The sequence below is a fragment of the Equus przewalskii genome, chromosome 16, assembly GCF_037783145.1.
Source record: "Equus przewalskii isolate Varuska chromosome 16, EquPr2, whole genome shotgun sequence".
NCBI lineage: Eukaryota > Metazoa > Chordata > Mammalia > Perissodactyla > Equidae > Equus > Equus przewalskii.
This window is the reverse complement of record NC_091846.1, coordinates 61,229,255-61,247,453: the sequence shown is the minus strand read 5'-3', so window position 1 is coordinate 61,247,453 and position 18,199 is coordinate 61,229,255. Positions and strand designations below refer to the sequence as shown.

Genomic DNA, 18,199 nt, shown 5'->3' with positions numbered 1-18,199 from the left:
CTTGTTCACTGTTGGTCTGAATGCAAATTTGTGCGACCACTACGGAAAACAGAATGGAGGTTCAGAAAACTAAAAATAAGACTACAATAGGATCCAGAAATTCCACTTCTCAGTATTTATTTGAAGAAAAAGAAAGCACTAATTTAAAAAGATATATGCTCTCCATGTTCATTTCAGCATTATTTACAATTGCCAAGAAATGGAAACAGCTTAAGTGTCCACCAACAGACAAATGGATAAAGAAAATATGATACACACACACACACACAATGGAATGTTATTCAGCCATTAAAAAAAGGTAATTTTGCCGTTTGAGACAACATGGGTAGACCTTGAGGGCATTATGCTAAGTGAAACAAGTCAGAGAGAGAAAGACAAATACTGCATGATTTTATTTGTGGAATCTAAAAAAAAAAGCCCCAAAAAACTGAGCTCACAGATAAAGAAAACAAATTGATGGTTGCCAGAGGCAGTGGGGTGGTTGAAATGAGTGGGGGGGGCGGGGTCAAAAGACACAAATTTAACAAATAAAATAAAACATAAGGACTAATATAAAAGGAAAAACATACACAGAGAAGTAAAAGGAGATGATCTCCAATGCAAGAAACTTTGACAGATTTCTGGAATCAATAGAGAGTTTCTAGAAGCATGCGAAGGATGAAGTTGATTGCAATGATGTGGAGCTAGTTTGGTTTTCCCAGGAAGTAGACTGAGGCCAAGATGAGGCATGTTCAAAGTTTGTTAGGGAGTACTCTTGTTACTGGCTCTTAGTTAACATCAGCCTTGATATTGGTGCCCTTACAGTGAACCCAGCACATATGGGGTTAAAACTAGAAGCACACATTCCCAGTTCCCTCCGTCTTTAGTTACACTCATATGTAAAATGTTTGTTTCTTTAACCTCTGACTCCCTGAGCTTTACAACCAAATAGATGCTATGAATTGTTAAAGCCCAGATGGCCTCAAGCTGGGCTCCCAATAAAGTCGCAGTCTGGCTAATCACAGGATCTTGAAGTTCTTTTACAGAGCAACTAATGTCCAGAGAATATCAAGAAACTGAAGCTTCCCAGGCCCAACTCCTCAGCTTCCTAACATCAGAGTCTACCTTCCACCATGGAGGTAGACAGCCAAGGACACTCATCTGAGAAATCCTTTGTCTCCTTCACTGGATGCAGCCCCAGACACAGGCCTATGGGAAAACACTGGTCAAGAAGGCCACAGCCCTGCTCCACTACCTAAAACCCTAAATAAAAACCCCTGCCCATTTCTTAACGGGGAGCTAGCAATTCTTGAGGCACTAGTCCTTGCTTTCCTCCCTCTGCCTGGCAAAGTAAAGCCTTTCCTTTTTCACTGAAGAGTCTGTTCTCCTTATTTGGACTGGCATCAGGAACAGAGACCAAACTTTTGGTAACACTTGTAGGATCAACATCTGAAGGGGAAGGGAAGAAAGCAGGTTTGGGCAGAGAAATTGGGCTTGCAACAAAATACAAAGCCCTCAGCTAACTCCAAGTGAAGCTCTGAAGCCGTTGTGGACATTCATATTTGTTCCTGAGCGGGGCAAGAGGGTGAGCTTTTATAACTCTCAAGCAGTCATTGCATGTAGGCTGCCTGGGAAACGTCCTGACCTTGGGCAATGCAGCTCTCTCCAGCCTAGGGGAATTCCTAGAGAGGGCTGATAGCTGAGGGTTAACAGCTGGCAGTACTTCCAGCCACAGCCTGGGAAATTAATCCTTCAGTCCTAAAAGGCAATGCGGCAGTGTTCACTGTAGTGACCCCTTGCACCACTCAGATTCACTTAGTATAAGTTCTGGGAATAGCCCGCGATGCTGGGGGGCTTCTTTACCAAAGGAAAATTATAAGAGGAGGGCTAATGCAATTAATTACAGTTTCTATAGCCCTGCAGGCCTCCAGGGTACAACTAACACTTAGCTTCTGTTCCCTCTATTATCTATTTTAGATCCCCTTCCGTCTCAACTTGCACCTACTCTGATCTAAATGGCTTACTTGGCACAATGAAACAGACCCTCATCCCTAAAGGATTTGAGTCTCCTCACCATAACTTTCTCAAGACATAGTTGTTGCCCTTGTCCACTTACCATTAAGATAGAGCAAGTAAGTACCAAGAAATACCTAATTGAATCATTTGGTTCCAAACATATTTCTCTCTATGACCATCTGAAACAGCAGCTCTACCTGCTCTTGCTGATCAGGGTCAATTACCCCTGACAGGATGGTGATTCCTTTTCTTGCTTCCTATTTCCTTAGCACAAAGAGCTCAAAGTACCCAGGTGGCAGTTTAAAGCTCAATGGTAACCTTCCTGGTTCTCCTGGTAGAAGTGCTTCCCTTTGAGAAAGCAAGACCTCTAAACCTGCAGAGGGCAAAGTCCTGGGGAAAGGAAACAAATTCCCCAAGAGAGTTACTGAGAGTGATGTTAAGTGGAGCCTTTCCTGCTTTCACCCGTTGGTTCTTGGACCTGTGTAGTCTATCAATTGGAGATGTAACCTCATAAGTATTGTTGATTTAGGAAGTATACTGTTTCTTGGAGGAAGGTGCTTGACTTCACAGAGTATCCTCTCCAAACTGTCACCTAAGCTGTGCCATCAATGGTTCCATCGTTCCAGCAGGCCAGCACTTCTGGTTGGTGTGGTACATGACAGGACCAGTAGACACCATGGTCATAGAGTAATTGCTGTCATATGGGTTCCTTGTCTGATTACAGGTTATATGTGATCTGCTGGTAGTGAATCAAACAATCTATAAGCCCTCTAACAGTGGCATGTGCTGAGGGTTTGCAGGCAGGAAAATTAAGATGTATAAAAAAATTGGAACTTTTCTAATCATAGTTAATTCTAGATTAAAAGCAGTCCACTGTGTTGCCTTTCCACAAAGTGACCAGTGGATATACTCAAAAGATGATGCTGTAACAAGGACCCAGTGCTGGTTTCTCTTCCTGGCAGCCTAAACATTTGGCAAAAGCAGCAGATAGATCAGATTTGGTGAGTGGGAACCACCACAGTGACTCCATTCACATTCGTGTTGCACAATGACAGAGGCTTACTGACAGATATTTAGTGCCTCTTCCATGATGAGTGTTCTCTGGTAGGCATTAGCATGAAACACAATCATCTTCACACTGTGTTTCATCTCCCAAAGCTCCATCCAGATGCCTCTACCCAAAATCTTCTTGTCCCAATTTTCTAATCTTCCTGAGCAGGCCCCGGCCAAGCCATTGGTTTCTTTCCATTAGTATGTGTAAATTCTAACTAACTAACCCATTAGTATGTGCACAAAATGAAAGAGCAAGTACGCTGCCAAAAATTCTGCCCATTGGGAGAGTTTTCCATCACTGCTGCTTTTCAAGGATACCCTTAAGTGATACTGTACTATAGCTATATTTTGTTTCAATTTATTCCTATATACTGAGCCAACTCACATTTATTTTAAAACACATTTGAACCAAGAGTGCCCATATTCTTTCTCCTCCTGTTCAGCATAAGGGACCCTTCCCCATTAAGGGAAATGGATAGTCCCTATGTCACTGCTTGGCTCAGCCATTGCCCAGGGGCTACTGAAGAACAGTGTGACTTCAGCCACTATCTTCTTGTTTAATCATTGGCCAGGGGCCACTGTAAAAAACGTGACCTAAGATTAAGCGTGGAGGCAGATCCAGAAAGAAACAATAACTTGAAGCTGTCTGTGAAATATACTTTTTGCAACTGGGCAGCAAGTCCTTTTATGAAGAGCTTTCTGACCTACTCACCTCTGTGCTTTCCACACAATGTCAGTATATAAAATTTAATTTTATCTTTACATATAACCAATAAGCAACTAAAAATAAGATTTATATGTAAAGTTTTTCTAGTTCTGTTCATGACTTCCTCTACCTTCTTGAACATATGGAATATATTTACAATAGCTACTAATTTCATCATCTGTATCATTTCTGGGTATCTTTATGTTGATCCTTTGTTTAGCTAATGACCATATTTTTCTGATTTTTACATGCCTGGTAAATTTTGATAGGATGTTGTATATTTTGATTTTTACATTGTTGGGTATTGAACTTTGTTCTGGTATTCAGTTAAGTTACTTGAAACCAGTTTGATCTTTTGAATTTTATGCACCTTCTTAGTTATGGCAGGGCTTTGGCATCCTTTAGTTGTAGGGCTAATTTAGCCTCCTACTAAAATGATAACCTTCTTAGGATTCTGCCCAATATCTATGGCTTATGAGGTCTTTCCACTCTGGCTGGTAGGACACACATTCCTTTCAGCCCTGTGTGAGATGCAGGAATCGTTTGACCTAATTCTTTCCAATAGTTCTCTCTCTAGTCTCAGGCAATTTGTTCCTGTGCATACCAAGATCAGTACTTAGCCAAATATTCAAGGGGTTCCCTTTGGAAATCTCAGGACTCTCTCTCTATACCACTCCTTACTCTCTGGTATTCTGCCCTCCAAATTCTGGCTAACCTGGCCTCCTTGAATTCTTATCTCAGTCTCCTCAACTCAGCAACACTGCAAGATGCTGGCAGGGCGCCGCGTCCCTACACTGTTTCAGTCCAGCAACTGCCTCAATAGCAAACTGAGGCAGTTTAGGGCTTACTTTAGTTATAGCCCTTCTCTAAGGGAACTCAGTCCTGCTTTGCCTGTTACCAGTGTCTGGAATTACCGTTTCAGATATTTTGTGCAATTCCTTAGTTGTCAAATTTTGGAAGGTAAATCACATCCCTATTATATCTGAAAGCTATAATCTAGAAAATAAAATTTAAATATATTTATCCTATCACCAAAAGTTATCAAATACCCAGAGGAATAAATCTAAGGAAATATTTGGAAATCCTTTACAAAAGTCATAAAACATTAAGAGCCTTAAGGAACACCTAAATCAGTGGAGGAATACACAATGTTCGAGTGTTGAAAGACTCAAAATTGTAAAGCTATCAAATTTCTCCAAATTAATTTATGGTCTTAATGCAATGTGATTTAATTCCAAGGAGTTTTTATAATGGATTTTGACAAAACCATTCTGAAATGTATGTCAAAATGCAAAGGGCAAAGATATTCAAGACATTCCTGAAGAATAACAAGGTGTAAAGATTTAGTCTTTCAGAAGCCAAGAAATATTTTAAAGCTACTTGAATGAATACAGAATGAAATTGCACAGAGGATATCAAAGAGACCAATGGAACAGAAGAGACCCACATATATGTGGATACTTGATTTATGACAAGAATATATTGCATAATATTAAAGGAAATATGTTCTTTTCAATACAAGGTTCTGGATGAATTGGATCCTCTCATGAAAGAAATGAAACTTGACCTTTATCTCATACCATACACAAAAATCCATTTCATGTTACTGTAGATTTAAATATGAAAGGCAAAATATTGAAGGTTTTAGAATAAAGTAAAAAACTATCTTTATGAATTTGGGCTAGGTATATATACAGGACACGAAAGCCCTGAGTAAAAGGGAAAATAAGATAATATTAAAATTAAAGAATTCTGTTTATGAAGTGGACCCATTAAAGGAGTGAAAAAGCAAAAAGCTCCCGAGAAGAAAATATTTGCAACAAATATAACTCAGAAATGGCCCATATCTAGAATATATTAGAAACTGCTACACGTCAGCATGAAAAAGGCAGACAACCTAAGGGAAAATTGACCAAAGATTTAAACAGACAATTACCAAAACCTGGCATCAAAATATTCAATAGACTTGAAAAGCTAATCAAACATTAACAATAGGAAAATGCAAATTAACATGACAATGAGGTAATCTAATCCCTATCAGTGTGACTAAAACAGAATAATCAAAGGAACCACCACTACATTCAACCTGGTTTAATCTCACAAAACTAATGTTGAATGAAAGAAGCCAGATATATAAGTATAAATATCGTATTATTCCATTCAAAAAAGTTAAAAAAAGAAACCAGAAAAATTTGTTTACAGTTTTAGAAATTGGAATAAAGTTTACACTGTATAGGATGAAAAGTGTAGTAATCAGGATTTTTGCTAGGGAATCTTGTTTTTTATAATCTTGTTTTTTTGAGTTGGATGGTCAAAATATCAGATATGTTCACTTTGGTATGACTCATTGACTAGTGTAGTTATTGATGTGTATACTTCTCCATGTGTCTGTTATACTTCAGTTGGTTAGAACAAATAAAAAGGAAAAAGAAAAGGAGGAGCAAGGAAAAGGAGGAACAGAAAATTTGCCAGACCTGGTAAGTGATTTAAATTGAAGGCATTCACAAATTGGCATGAATTTTAAAAGGCCTACATATAAGTTTACTTTCTGAATTTTCAGTGCACTAGGAATAAGAAGCAGCTCTCAAAAACGTCCAGACCAAAGAAGAAAAGCAAGTCAGCTCCAAAGAAGCAAGGATATAACCTGTATTTTTATGAACTTTGGATTATAGAAGATAAAGGCAGAACAACCTCAAGTTTCTAAGGAAAAATGGTATTCAGCCTGGAATTCTACACTGAAACAAACTGTCCATCAATTATAAATGCAAAATAAGTACGTTTTCATGAATGATAGCATCTTAAACAATGATGCTCGTGCACAATTTCAGAGACAGTTACTCAGTACAGAGGTAAAGCACAAGCAGGAGCAGAAGCTGTAGAATTACAGCGGCCATGACAGAAGAGCTCAAGGAAATGAAATCCTAGGACGATGGTTCTGCAGCAGACCTTGTATCTTAGACCGTTTGGTCTGCTATAGTAGAATACCATGGATTGGGTGCCTTACGAACATGAAAAATTTCCCACAGTTCCTGAGTCTGGGAAATCTAAGATCGAGGCATTTGTAGGTTCAGTGTCTGGTGAGAGCACACTTCTGATTTATTAATGGCCATCTTTTCACTGTAACCTCACTTGGCAGAAGGGGCAAGGGAGCTCTTTAGGGTCTTTTATAAGGGCACCAATCCCATTCATAATGGTGGACTTAACTCCCAAAGACTCCACTTCCAACTTTTATCATGTTGGGGGAATAAGTTTTATCGTATGAATTTAGGAGGGGACAATGCTATTCAGCATATAGCACCCCGAGAGTAGTTTTATTAAGACTTGAATGTCAGTGGCTCCAGAATGGTTATTTGAAAAACACATTGGCTAGTGAACTAAATGCAAAAAAGTGACCAAATGCAAAAAAACCCATGGAAGATACTACTGATATACAAAACAAATTATCTATTACTTCAGAAGATAAAAGAATTGAAAATTAGAAAATTCAGGAAAAATAAAACAACAAACTAAATGCAAGAAATAGAAAGTCAAGGTATACATATGAGACGAAGTAAAATGTGTCATTATTTGGAACAATTAATGGAATATAAGAAAATAGAATCTGTCCTCGATGTTAGGAGCATTCCTCTGTGAGTGTCATTCTTGTCCTGACATTGGACCTTAGAGATGCTAATAAATTAAAGGAAATGCTTTGTACCTCTGCTGTGTATTTTGCAATGAAAAATATTTCTATAGCCAGATTCACGTAAATGCTTATTTGTTTTCAACCTTCACCAATTATCTATGGACAAAGGATTAAATACATAACTATTTGTAAAGAAGAAAGTATTCACCCTGATAAGATAAAAGTTTAGGGAGCTGCAAACATTGAAAAATTAGAGTGGGGAGTGGGGAAGAGATGTGGAGTATATATATGGATGCTAATATTCATTCCCAGTTAGTAATTAAGAAAGAATGCCTAAAGGAGATTAAACAAGAAATAGAGAATATGTATCATTTACAAAATAATCAATTGAAACACTAAAAGTAATTTAAACTTTTAATCAACTGGGCATGAAGAGATAGGGGAAGTGGCAAATAATATGAGTCGCACTCTCATCTTTCATACCAAGAGTCAAAGATACTGGAAAAAGCTAACATGTTATGAAAGAGCTTTATATGAATTATGGCCTTTACCATCAGAATAACAATCACAGATATGGTTAACTGTAGTTGCCTCTGGGGACAAAGTTATAGAGGGAGTGGGAACTACTGATTTTGAATGAAAATTCTTGAATATTATTTTATATACTTAAAAATAACAAGAGTTTATAATTTTAAGTTTTTTGCCTTCCCTTTACTTTGGAACATTTACTAATATTTCTTCAAATTCTCTCATATTTTCCTGTGTTCTTTTTTTCTTGGAAATGATCAATGTGTACTCTTAGGGTATTAATAAGGTCATGCCCTTGGCTCACCATAACAAGATAAACTCCTTTAATTCCCTCTCTGAATTAACTAGTTAATCCTCTTCATACTTTAGGAAAATTTTGCTGTCCCTTGCTCTGGTAGTATTCTTAATGCTCTTTGGCTCAACTAACACTTTTATCCTCATTTATCACTGAGGAGGGGAGGGGAAGGGAGGAAAGAATTAAGCAAAGTCGAAAGCTAAGGCCTGTGAGTTTGCTAATTCTTGTTTCAACCAAATGATAATGATTATGATTTGCTTCTCTGCTTCTGGTTGCTGTGATGGCCCTTTTTGCTAAATTTAATCAGTCAGACCTATCAATTAGCACTTGTTGATGTGAAAAGAAGAGACTAAAGGAGATCATTTGGGATCCACTCAGGGTAAAATTCTATTCCTTATATGCTGCTTCCTCCCACAGTCTGAGATGGCCTTCCATAAAGCATTATATGACCTCTGTTTCTCCCTTACATTTTACCAGCCAAGTAGAAAAAATTGTTCAATAAATGTCCATTAAATGAGTTGCAATTTAGGATAAATCAGATATAATTTACAGCTGTAAAAATGAAAGAATATAAGCAGCAGTTTACCAAATGAATGCCTGGCACATCCAAAGGATCAGACAACATAATTTACCAAAACGGTTGTTTTCCTTTATGTGAGAGGAGACATTTTATTGGCATTTTGCTTCAAAGAGACATTGACATTTCCTCCATGAAAGAATAGTGTTTGCTTTAAAAAAAATCAAGCAAACATGGATTTTACTTGAAACCTTCTTTCACACGTCATTTGTCTTGCACACTGCGGAAGCAGTTCTTGGGGTCAAACACAGGGTGATATTGATCAATCAATGGCATTTTCAACTAATGTTGTAAAGTGCATTTCTGACACATTTCCAGTTGTTTCCATTTCATATAATAGCATCATGCACATTCAGCATAAGAACAGATTGCTCATTAAATTGGCTATCAATCTTTGGTTAGGTACATTTAAAAGATGTTGAGGAAATTGCGTCCATAATGATGTAATCTCCCCATTGTTGGTTTTCCTCTTTCCTGTGGTGCTGTTAGTATTGACATTAACAAGCAGACATTAAGTTGCATTGTCCAGATAGTATCCCTAAAATTGAGGAAATCATGCATAGTGCATATTTATAAATTGATGTAGGAGTCAATGAGAGATTTCAACATTTACTATTAATGTTCATTTTGTTCAAATTCCATTAAGGAGTCACAATGTGACATAAAATAGTTAAACTGGTTAAAGATTTCATAGAAAAATGACTGATATCTTAAGAAACTATGTAGTTCCAATTGCTTATTCATTGAGCTTCATTCATTCACACCATAGTGGTTAATAAAAACGACTTGTGTCAGGATGCCTGGGCTTGAATATTGGCTCTGTGATTTACTAATGTGGCATTCAGATTGTTTCATCTGTAATAAGGGAATAATCATTTCCCTACATCAAGAGGTTGTCATAAATATTAAATGATTAATATGTAAAAATATATGAACCACATAACAGCACATAATACCAATTATGAAAGTATATACTCATTCTTTTTTCATTCATACATTTTATTTATTCAACAAATAGTTACTGGGAATCTGCTATGTGCCAGTAGGTACTCAATGATTTCTAAAAAATTCAGATATTTCAAAAATCTCAGACATATTGTTTAAGAACATTAAAATTTCAGAAGTAACCAACTATTAAGTCACAATTATGTATAAAAACTGTTAGGTACTTGGGGTGTGCAAAGATTCTTAAGATGCATTACTATTAAAGAGCAAATAGTGCTACTTGTTATATTAGATAAACAAATAGAGATGTCATAGCAAATGTGGAAAGAGAGGTTAAAGGGGAAAAGCAACACAGCACACGGGTATTTGAATAAGGTAATCATTACTGACAATCTATTATTGTTTCTATTTCTCATTTCATTCTTTCTCACAATAATTTATCCACTATGTCTTTATGTAAGATTCCCATGGACAACTTAGAAGAAATGGATAAATTTCTAGAAACATAATGCCTACTAAGACTTAATCATGAATAGAAAATCTGAACAGACCACTTACTAGTAAGAAGATTGAAGCAGTAATCAAAAACCTCCCAACAAACAAACTTCAGGACCAGACAGCTTCACTGGTGAATTCTACTAAACATTCAAAGACTTAATACCAATTCTTCTCAAACTCTTCCAAAAAGTAAAAGGGGAGGGAACACTTCTAAATTCATTTTACTAGGCTAGCATTACCCTGATATCAAAACCAGACAAGGACATCACAAGGAAAAAAAATTGCAGGCCAAGATGCAAAAGTCTTCAACAAAATATTAGCAAAACAAATTTAACAGCACATTAAAAGGATCATACACCACAATCAAGTGGGATTTATTCCAGGGATGCAAGGACAGTCCAATAGCCACAGATCAATGTGATACATCACATTAACAAAATGAAGGATGGAAATCATATGATCATCTCAATAGATGTAGAAAAAGCATATGACAAAATTCGACATCCGTTTATGATTAAACTTTCAACAAAATAGGTATAGAGGGAACTTACCTCAACATAATAAAGGCCATAGGTGACAAGCCCATAGCTATCATACTCAATGGTGAAAAGCTGAAAACTTTTCCTCTAAGATCAAGAGCAAGATAAGGATGCCCACTCTTGTCACTGCTATTCCGCCTGGTATTGGAAGCCCTAGCCAGAGCAATTAGACAAGAAAAAAGATAAAATGTATTCAAATTGAAAAGGAAGAAGTAAAACTGTCACTATTTATGAATGACATGATTTTATATATTAAAAAATCCCTACAGAATCCACCAGAAACCAAATCAGTAAAGTCACAGGGTACACACGCAAATCAGTTGTGTTTCTATACTCTATCAACAAACTAGCAGAAAGAGAAATCAAGTATACAATCCCATGTACAACTGCAGCAAAAAGAATAAAATACATAGGAATAAATTTAACCAAGAAGGTGAAAGACCTGTACACTTAAAAGTATAAGACATTGTTGAAAGAAATAAAAAGACACAAAGAAATGGAAAGATATTTTGTGCTCATGGATTGGAAGACTAAACATAGTTAAAGTGTCCACATTACCTAGTGCAATCTACAGATTCAATGAAATCCCTAACAAAATTCCAATGGCATTTTTCACAGAAATAGAACAAGCAATTCTAAAATTTGTATGGAACCAAATAGCCAAAGCAATTTTAAAACAGAACAAAGCTGGAGGCATCATGCTTCCTGATTTCAAGCTATATTGCAAAGCTGTGGTAACCAAAACGTATGGTATTGACATCAAAACAGACACATAGGTCGATGAAAGAGAATAGACAGCCCAGAAATAAACCCACACAAAGATGGTCAATTAATTTAAGACAAAGAAGCTAAGAATATACAATGGGGAAAGCATAGTCTCTTCAATAAACAGTATTGGCAAAACTGGACAGGCACATGTTAAAGAATGAAACTAGACCACTATCTTACACCACACACTAAAATTAACAAAATGGGTTAAAAACATGAACATAAGACCTAAAACCATAAAACTCATAGAAGAAGACATTAACAGTAAGCTCCTTGACATTGGTCTTGGTGATATCTTGGATTTGACACCAAAAGCAAAAGCAACAAAAGCAAAAATAAACAAGTGGGATTATGTCAAACTAAAAGGCTTCTGCACAGCATAGGAAATCATCAACAAAGTGAAAAAGGCAACCTACTGAGTGTGAGAAAATATTTGCGAATCATATAACTTATAAGCAGCTAATATCCAAAATATACAGAAAACTTACACAGCTTAATAGGAAAAACAAATCAAAACAAACAAACAATCCAATTAAAAAATGGGCAGAGGATCTGAATAGACGTTTTCCGAAGAAGACATACAGATGACCAGCAGTTACATGAGAAGGTGCTCAACATCATTAATCACCAGGGAAATGCAAATCAAAACCACAATGAGATACCACGTCATACCTGTTAGATGGCTATTAGCAAAAAGACAAGAAATAATTTGTTGGAAAGGATGTGGAGAAAAGGGAACCTTTGTGAACTGTTGGTGGCATGTAAACTGGTATATCCATCATGGAAAATAGTTTGGAGTTTCCTCAAAAAATTGAAAATGTAACTAGCAAGTAGTCCAGCAATTCCACTTCTGAGTAGTTATCTGAATAAAACAAAGACATGAACTCAAAAAGATATCTGCACCATCCCCCCCGTCAAGTTCATTGCAGCATTATTTACAATTGCCAAGACATGGAAGCAACCTGATTCTCCCTTGATGGTCGAATGGATAAAAAATTGTGGTGTGTATATATATATATACATACACACAATGGAATGTTATTCAGCCACAAAACTGGGAATCTTCCCATTTGTGATAACATGGATGGACCTTGAGGGCATTATGCTAAGTAAAATAAGTTAGACAGAGAAAGACAAATACTGTATGATCTCACTTATATGTGGACTCTAAAAAAAAAACCAAGCCTGAACTCATAGATACAGAGAACAAATTGGTGGTTGCCAGTGGCAAGGGGTGGGGGAGTGGGCAAAAATGGGTGAAGGTGTCAAAAGGTACAAACTTCCTGGTGTAAAATAAATGTCATTGGGATGTAATGTACAGCATGGTGACTCTAGTTAATACAGTATTGTATATTTGAAAGTTGCTAAGAGTTTAGGAATGGTGATGGATATTAGATTTATTGTAGTGATCATTTCACAATACATACAAATACTGAATCATTATGTTGTACACTGAAACTATTATATGTCAATTTTATCTCAATAAAAAGGATTACCCCCAGGTACTATTGTTTCTCCACATGTAGGAACTACTAAAATGAATGTAGAGACCTCCAAGAAATAAATAATAACCATACTTGTTGATCTTTATGTTACGTTGCATATGAAATATCCTCCCTTATCCTTCCTTCACTTAAAATGTCCCAGTGTGTCATCAGTATATCCTTAGCCTTTCCTGAAGTACTTTCTATCTCGTCCTCCCTGCCATTGTGCGCTCATTACTTCCTCCATTTTAGGGGACTTCATCTTCTCTCTCCTCATTGCTCACCTACATCCAGGCTCATTTTTCTTAGGCAAGGTCTTATGCTTGTGGATCCTCTCCAAGTCTCACAATTATCTATTGGGGTCTCATGTCCATGACAATCTGGAAACAAACATGTTAGTGACAGTATAATGGTTAATGTATGAAGAACTTCAAGCAAATATGGGCATTTAGTCAAGAAATGCCATAGTAACTATATGGACCTAAAAACATAAATTGAAAGATGATACTCATGAGATATTCAAATAATCATACAGCCATTTGAGGCAGATACTTTTAAGTAGACAAGCTGTTGAGTGTGACCTCCACTACATGCGTCAGGTAGATATTTGCACTGGCTATGTCCAGGGCCACCATGTTCCAGCCAGTCTGCTCCTCAAGACCAAAGAGGGCATGTAGAGCAAGTCCTGCATTCTGTTCAAATACCTGGGCACACTACTTTAAATGACTACTAAGTTTTTTGCTCGTGCCGTTCCCCTCTTGATGAATACATGGCTCGTTATTCTCATCAATTCAAATTCTACCATTCTTCGAGAAGTAGTTTAATTTTCTTATTTCTCCCAAAGGCTTTCTTAAACACCTACACCTGAAATAACTTGCCGCTTCACTATGCTCTTAGAGTATGGTTACTATAGTAACTAGTATCTTTAAGATCACTAAGAAATGCCTTTATTATCTCATTTGCATTCTTGTTGTGTAACTTGCATCACTTCTGCGTCTCATTTCTCAACTAGATAATAGGATACATTTTGAGAGACTCTGTAATGTGTTGCTTTGCAAAGCACTGGATTTGGAACCACAGACATGCCATGCACTCTCTGAGTGACTTTTAGCAAGTGATTAAATCTCAGTGTCCTCTTATTTAAAAGAATGAGTAGGACATCTATCTTTACATTTAAAAGGCCTGGTACAGTCCAGATTGTAAGGGCTCAGCATTTTTCTGTCTCACTTTTGAGATCAGTGACCATATCCTACATTCCTTTTGTTTTCCGCAGTACTTACATTAGTGTCTTGCCATTTACTTTGGAACTCAATGTGTAGAATTGATTTTACCTAATGAAGAAAAAGAAAATGTGACCCACTAAAGTACGACAAAGGAACTAATAGAATATTTTGAAATGTGAAGTAGTATCCCATTGCTATAGATTGTAGGGAAGTGACAGCTAGATTGTTCTAGCACCCATTAATCAGAAATAGGCAGAATTGACTAGATCAAAAACATTAGCCAGCCAATGAGGAAAGAGGCAGACATTAAACACTTTAGGCTTTGCTAGCAGGATTTCAAGTCTCCAACTGGAGGACAAATTACAAGTATTCTTACTGGCGAAAGGACTTTAAGTCATGTAGATGTCTTTTAAGCCTCATTTATTCATACAAGCTGCACAATCAATGATAATACCATCGTAGGGAGAGAAAGGTAGATCTTCAAAAGCTGAAATATATTTAAATGCAAACTAAAGAGCAGCTTTGTCTTATGCAAAACACCTCTCTTGCTTCAGATCATGCTTCCTTCCACGCCCCCTTTAGACGATATTTTCTTGTGCTTGAGACGCTCAGCTGGAAAAAGAAAGGGGATATTTTTGATGCTGGAGATGTTGGGAACTGATATAATTAGGATGTGGAGTGAAATTATTTTGATTTGGGGTTCAGTCATTCCAAGCAGGGGGAGTTGCCCTGGATGCAAACACAAGAAATTTTCTTCTCCACTTCACCCACGTTGCCTGGGAAAATCAACTGTTTGACAATGAAAAGTGGAGCCCACTGCTGATCCGCAGCAGGTATCGACAGGCTGTGATTAGACGCCCAAGGGCAGCTGTTTTCCTCCTTCCTTTTCTAGCACTGATGGCTGTGGTATTTGATTTAGATATTTGGAAAATAGAAAATTATGTTAGTGTGGAAAATAAACGTGAACTATTTTTTAGTTTTAAGGTGATCTTTAAACACCTCCAGTCCAAGATCATAACACACATTGTAAACACCTCATATTCTTCTTAACCACTCCTGAAGCAAAGCAGTTCGAATATGTTCTTTAGGAAAGATTCTATTTTTCTAGGTAAAACTAAGTTCTTCTATGCATCATACATTTCTCAAGTATACGTTTGGCTTTAAGATCACTAGGAATAAACATTTTGATGGGGCTGCTGAAAAGGTTAATGTGATCTTGGACTGACGAATGCTGTGGCACAACTGACGGGGGATGAACCAGATGACCTCTGGGGTCCTGTGATTTCATGGCTGGAGAAGGATGAAGCTGACATCCTTGTTATTAATAGGGCAAGACTGGCTAAAAACACCAATGTTCTCTAAGCCGTACGTGAGTGAAGAATTTCTTCGTTCAGCAAAACTGCTGTGTGCAGCCAGGGGTGGTTAAAGTACATTACACTGAGATTCTGGAAACCTAGGTTCTATTCTTTGCTGGTTTTCTAACTGGGAATGCGACCTTAGCCAGCTCAGTTAACCTCTCTGTATTCCTTCCCTTGCATATAAAACAAGCAGAACAATACCTGCTGTTTCTAACTTTCAGGATTGTTTTCCAACTTGACTGAGATAAAACATGTGGAAGTGTTTTAGAATGTACTGTGCAGCATACAAATGGAAGTTAATAATCATTGCCAAGTCTGTTTATGACTTTTGCTTTCAAAGACTGTCCTTGCTCAAAATGAGTCATTCCTCTTACTGCAATTACTTCAAGCTGATCACATGTTCATTTTTTTCCCCTGGCATCCTACAGTCACGCCACATCCACTGTAGGCCCCTTGCTTGTGTCTCTAGGATTTTTCTTTTGTATACTGCTTTCTGTCTGCACAAACTTACCTGTCATTCAGTAGTTGTTTGGGGACATAGATATTGCCCCTTAAATATTTTCTCAGCTCAGCAGAATTAAGTTTTAGTAAATGAAGCGTCTACATTTGACAATGCGTTATGTTCCCAGACCTTGTTCTTAGCCATATGGTGTTATAAATTCAGTGAGTTATACATGGCTCATAGGTGATATTAATAAAATTATTTAAGAATCTGGGTACGGTTGTTGTAGGAATTCCATGTCTGAGAAACGTTAACCTTATTTTAACTGGTAAGTCAGCATTTTATGATTAGAAGCTTGATGTCCTATATATCCAGCCCTAAATGGCTACTTTATCCTTCTTGGTACCCAGAAAGCCAGGCCAAGAAACAATTTCATTGTTTATTATTCCAAACTTGGGGGGCCTCAGATCCTGTCTCCAGAAGTGTTTCCATATCCTCGACTACTACCCTTGAATCAGTTACGTTAGCTACGGAAGAGCAGTGTTGTCAGAATTTACCTATGTACCTTACAACACTAAATATTTACAGTATTCGCAGGAAATTGATGGAATCTTGCCAAGGAGACACACATCTAGCAGGCCGTTTATGCATTTTCAAGATTTGGGGTCAAGATCTTCTCCCCTTCTCAAGTCCATTTCTAAGCCTTTGGGTATTCTGTCTACCCAAAATTGTCCTGTTCCACCAAATCAAAATATCTGGCTCCAACTGGAGTGGCAGGTCACGAATGATGGCAGTAGCTGCTGAGTGAGTCTAGGGCACAACAGGCCCCATGCATGGAAATCAGGGAGGGGAAGCACATGAACCTGCTGCTGCTACTGGTCATTTACTAATTTTGTTTCTTACCCAAATGGTGAACTTCACTTCAGATTATGATTAGCCATTCCTCCTGAAAGCTGACCCACAGGTGACCCTGAGAAACCCCTAGGGACAAGAGGCAGGAGGTCCACTGTATATGAGGACTGTGATTGTGCAACTCACTTCCTGCTGGGCATTTCCTGTCTGTGAGGAAGGTAGACTTGTTTTTAGAGCAACAGGCCCATGATCTTTGGAAAGGGTTTTTCGCTTTTCAACCTCACCTGCCGTGGCCTAGGAAATATAGGAACAGAGAATTTGTTCTGTGCTAAGATTATTATGGCTCAAATCGCTGACTGTAAGGGATTTCTACTAGCTCAGGTTTCATAGCTTATTATCCCATGTAGGCTAGGGAAAAAGAGACAGATTCACAAAAAAGAGATTTCAGAAAGTCTTCAATCTCATTTGAAGACAGTAGGACTATTACTGTGACACACCTTAAGATGTAAGGTCTGACTGAGAAGTGATTGTTGGACTGTAAAATACCTGAGCTATTCAAAAACCTGGTGAGCCATGTTTTCTGTGACTGACTACCTCAACATAAAAATTCCCTCTCTAGGGGGCTGCCTGGTGGCGCAGCAGTTAAGTTCGCATGTTCCACTTTGGTGGCCCGGGGTTTGCCAGTTCAGATCCTGGGTGTGGACATGGCACCACTTGGCAAGCATCCCACATATAAAGTAGAGGAAGATGGGCACAGATGTTAACTCAGGGCAATCTTCCTCAAAAGAAAAAAAAAAAAAACCCTCTTTAGGATTGCTGTCATACATCTGCATGTTTGGATGGTGCTAGAACCAACTGCAGGAAACCTTCTTAAGCCATTACAGAATGCTACGTTTATAAGTCCAAAGGCCAACTTCCAAGCTTCTTGGAGACCAGAGTATTGATTATATTAGCAGAGATGGAACTTTTCTTAGAAGTTGCACCACTGGGCTACCATGGATGTACAAATACCTTTGATATTTCATTGCTATCCCTCATAGATTTGACACTACTTATATAGACCTTATTGATATCCTGAAGAAAGAGAGAGGGTTTGTCTGAAACTTAGATATCCGAAGTACTTTTAGGTGTGTGAGGTCCCTTCTTACTTCTCAACTGGGCAATGAGAGACTTCTCCTATTTCAAACTCACAGGGAAATCAGAAAACTTGTTTTCATAACCTCTGGCATGTGGGCAGTCTGCATTTTCTTGCTCTGTCACCTTGTCTTGTGCTGAATCCATGCTGTATATTAGACAAACTTACTCCATGTT

The 18,199-nt window shown here is 37.7% G+C and overlaps 1 long non-coding RNA gene across 2 annotated transcripts in view; it reads left to right on the top strand.

Moving 5' to 3' along the window:
• The first annotated feature begins 1,425 nt into the window (after positions 1-1,425).
• The window catches only part of LOC139076503 (uncharacterized), a 111,494-nt gene continuing 94,720 nt past the window's right edge, over positions 1,426-18,199 (top strand). The window contains exons 1-2 of one of the 2 annotated variants that reach the window (XR_011528198.1): positions 1,426-1,564; positions 1,957-2,111. This is a non-coding gene — a long non-coding RNA (uncharacterized lncRNA). The remainder of the gene's footprint in view (positions 1,565-1,956; positions 2,112-18,199) is intronic. The other variant, XR_011528199.1, reaches the window with a different exon arrangement.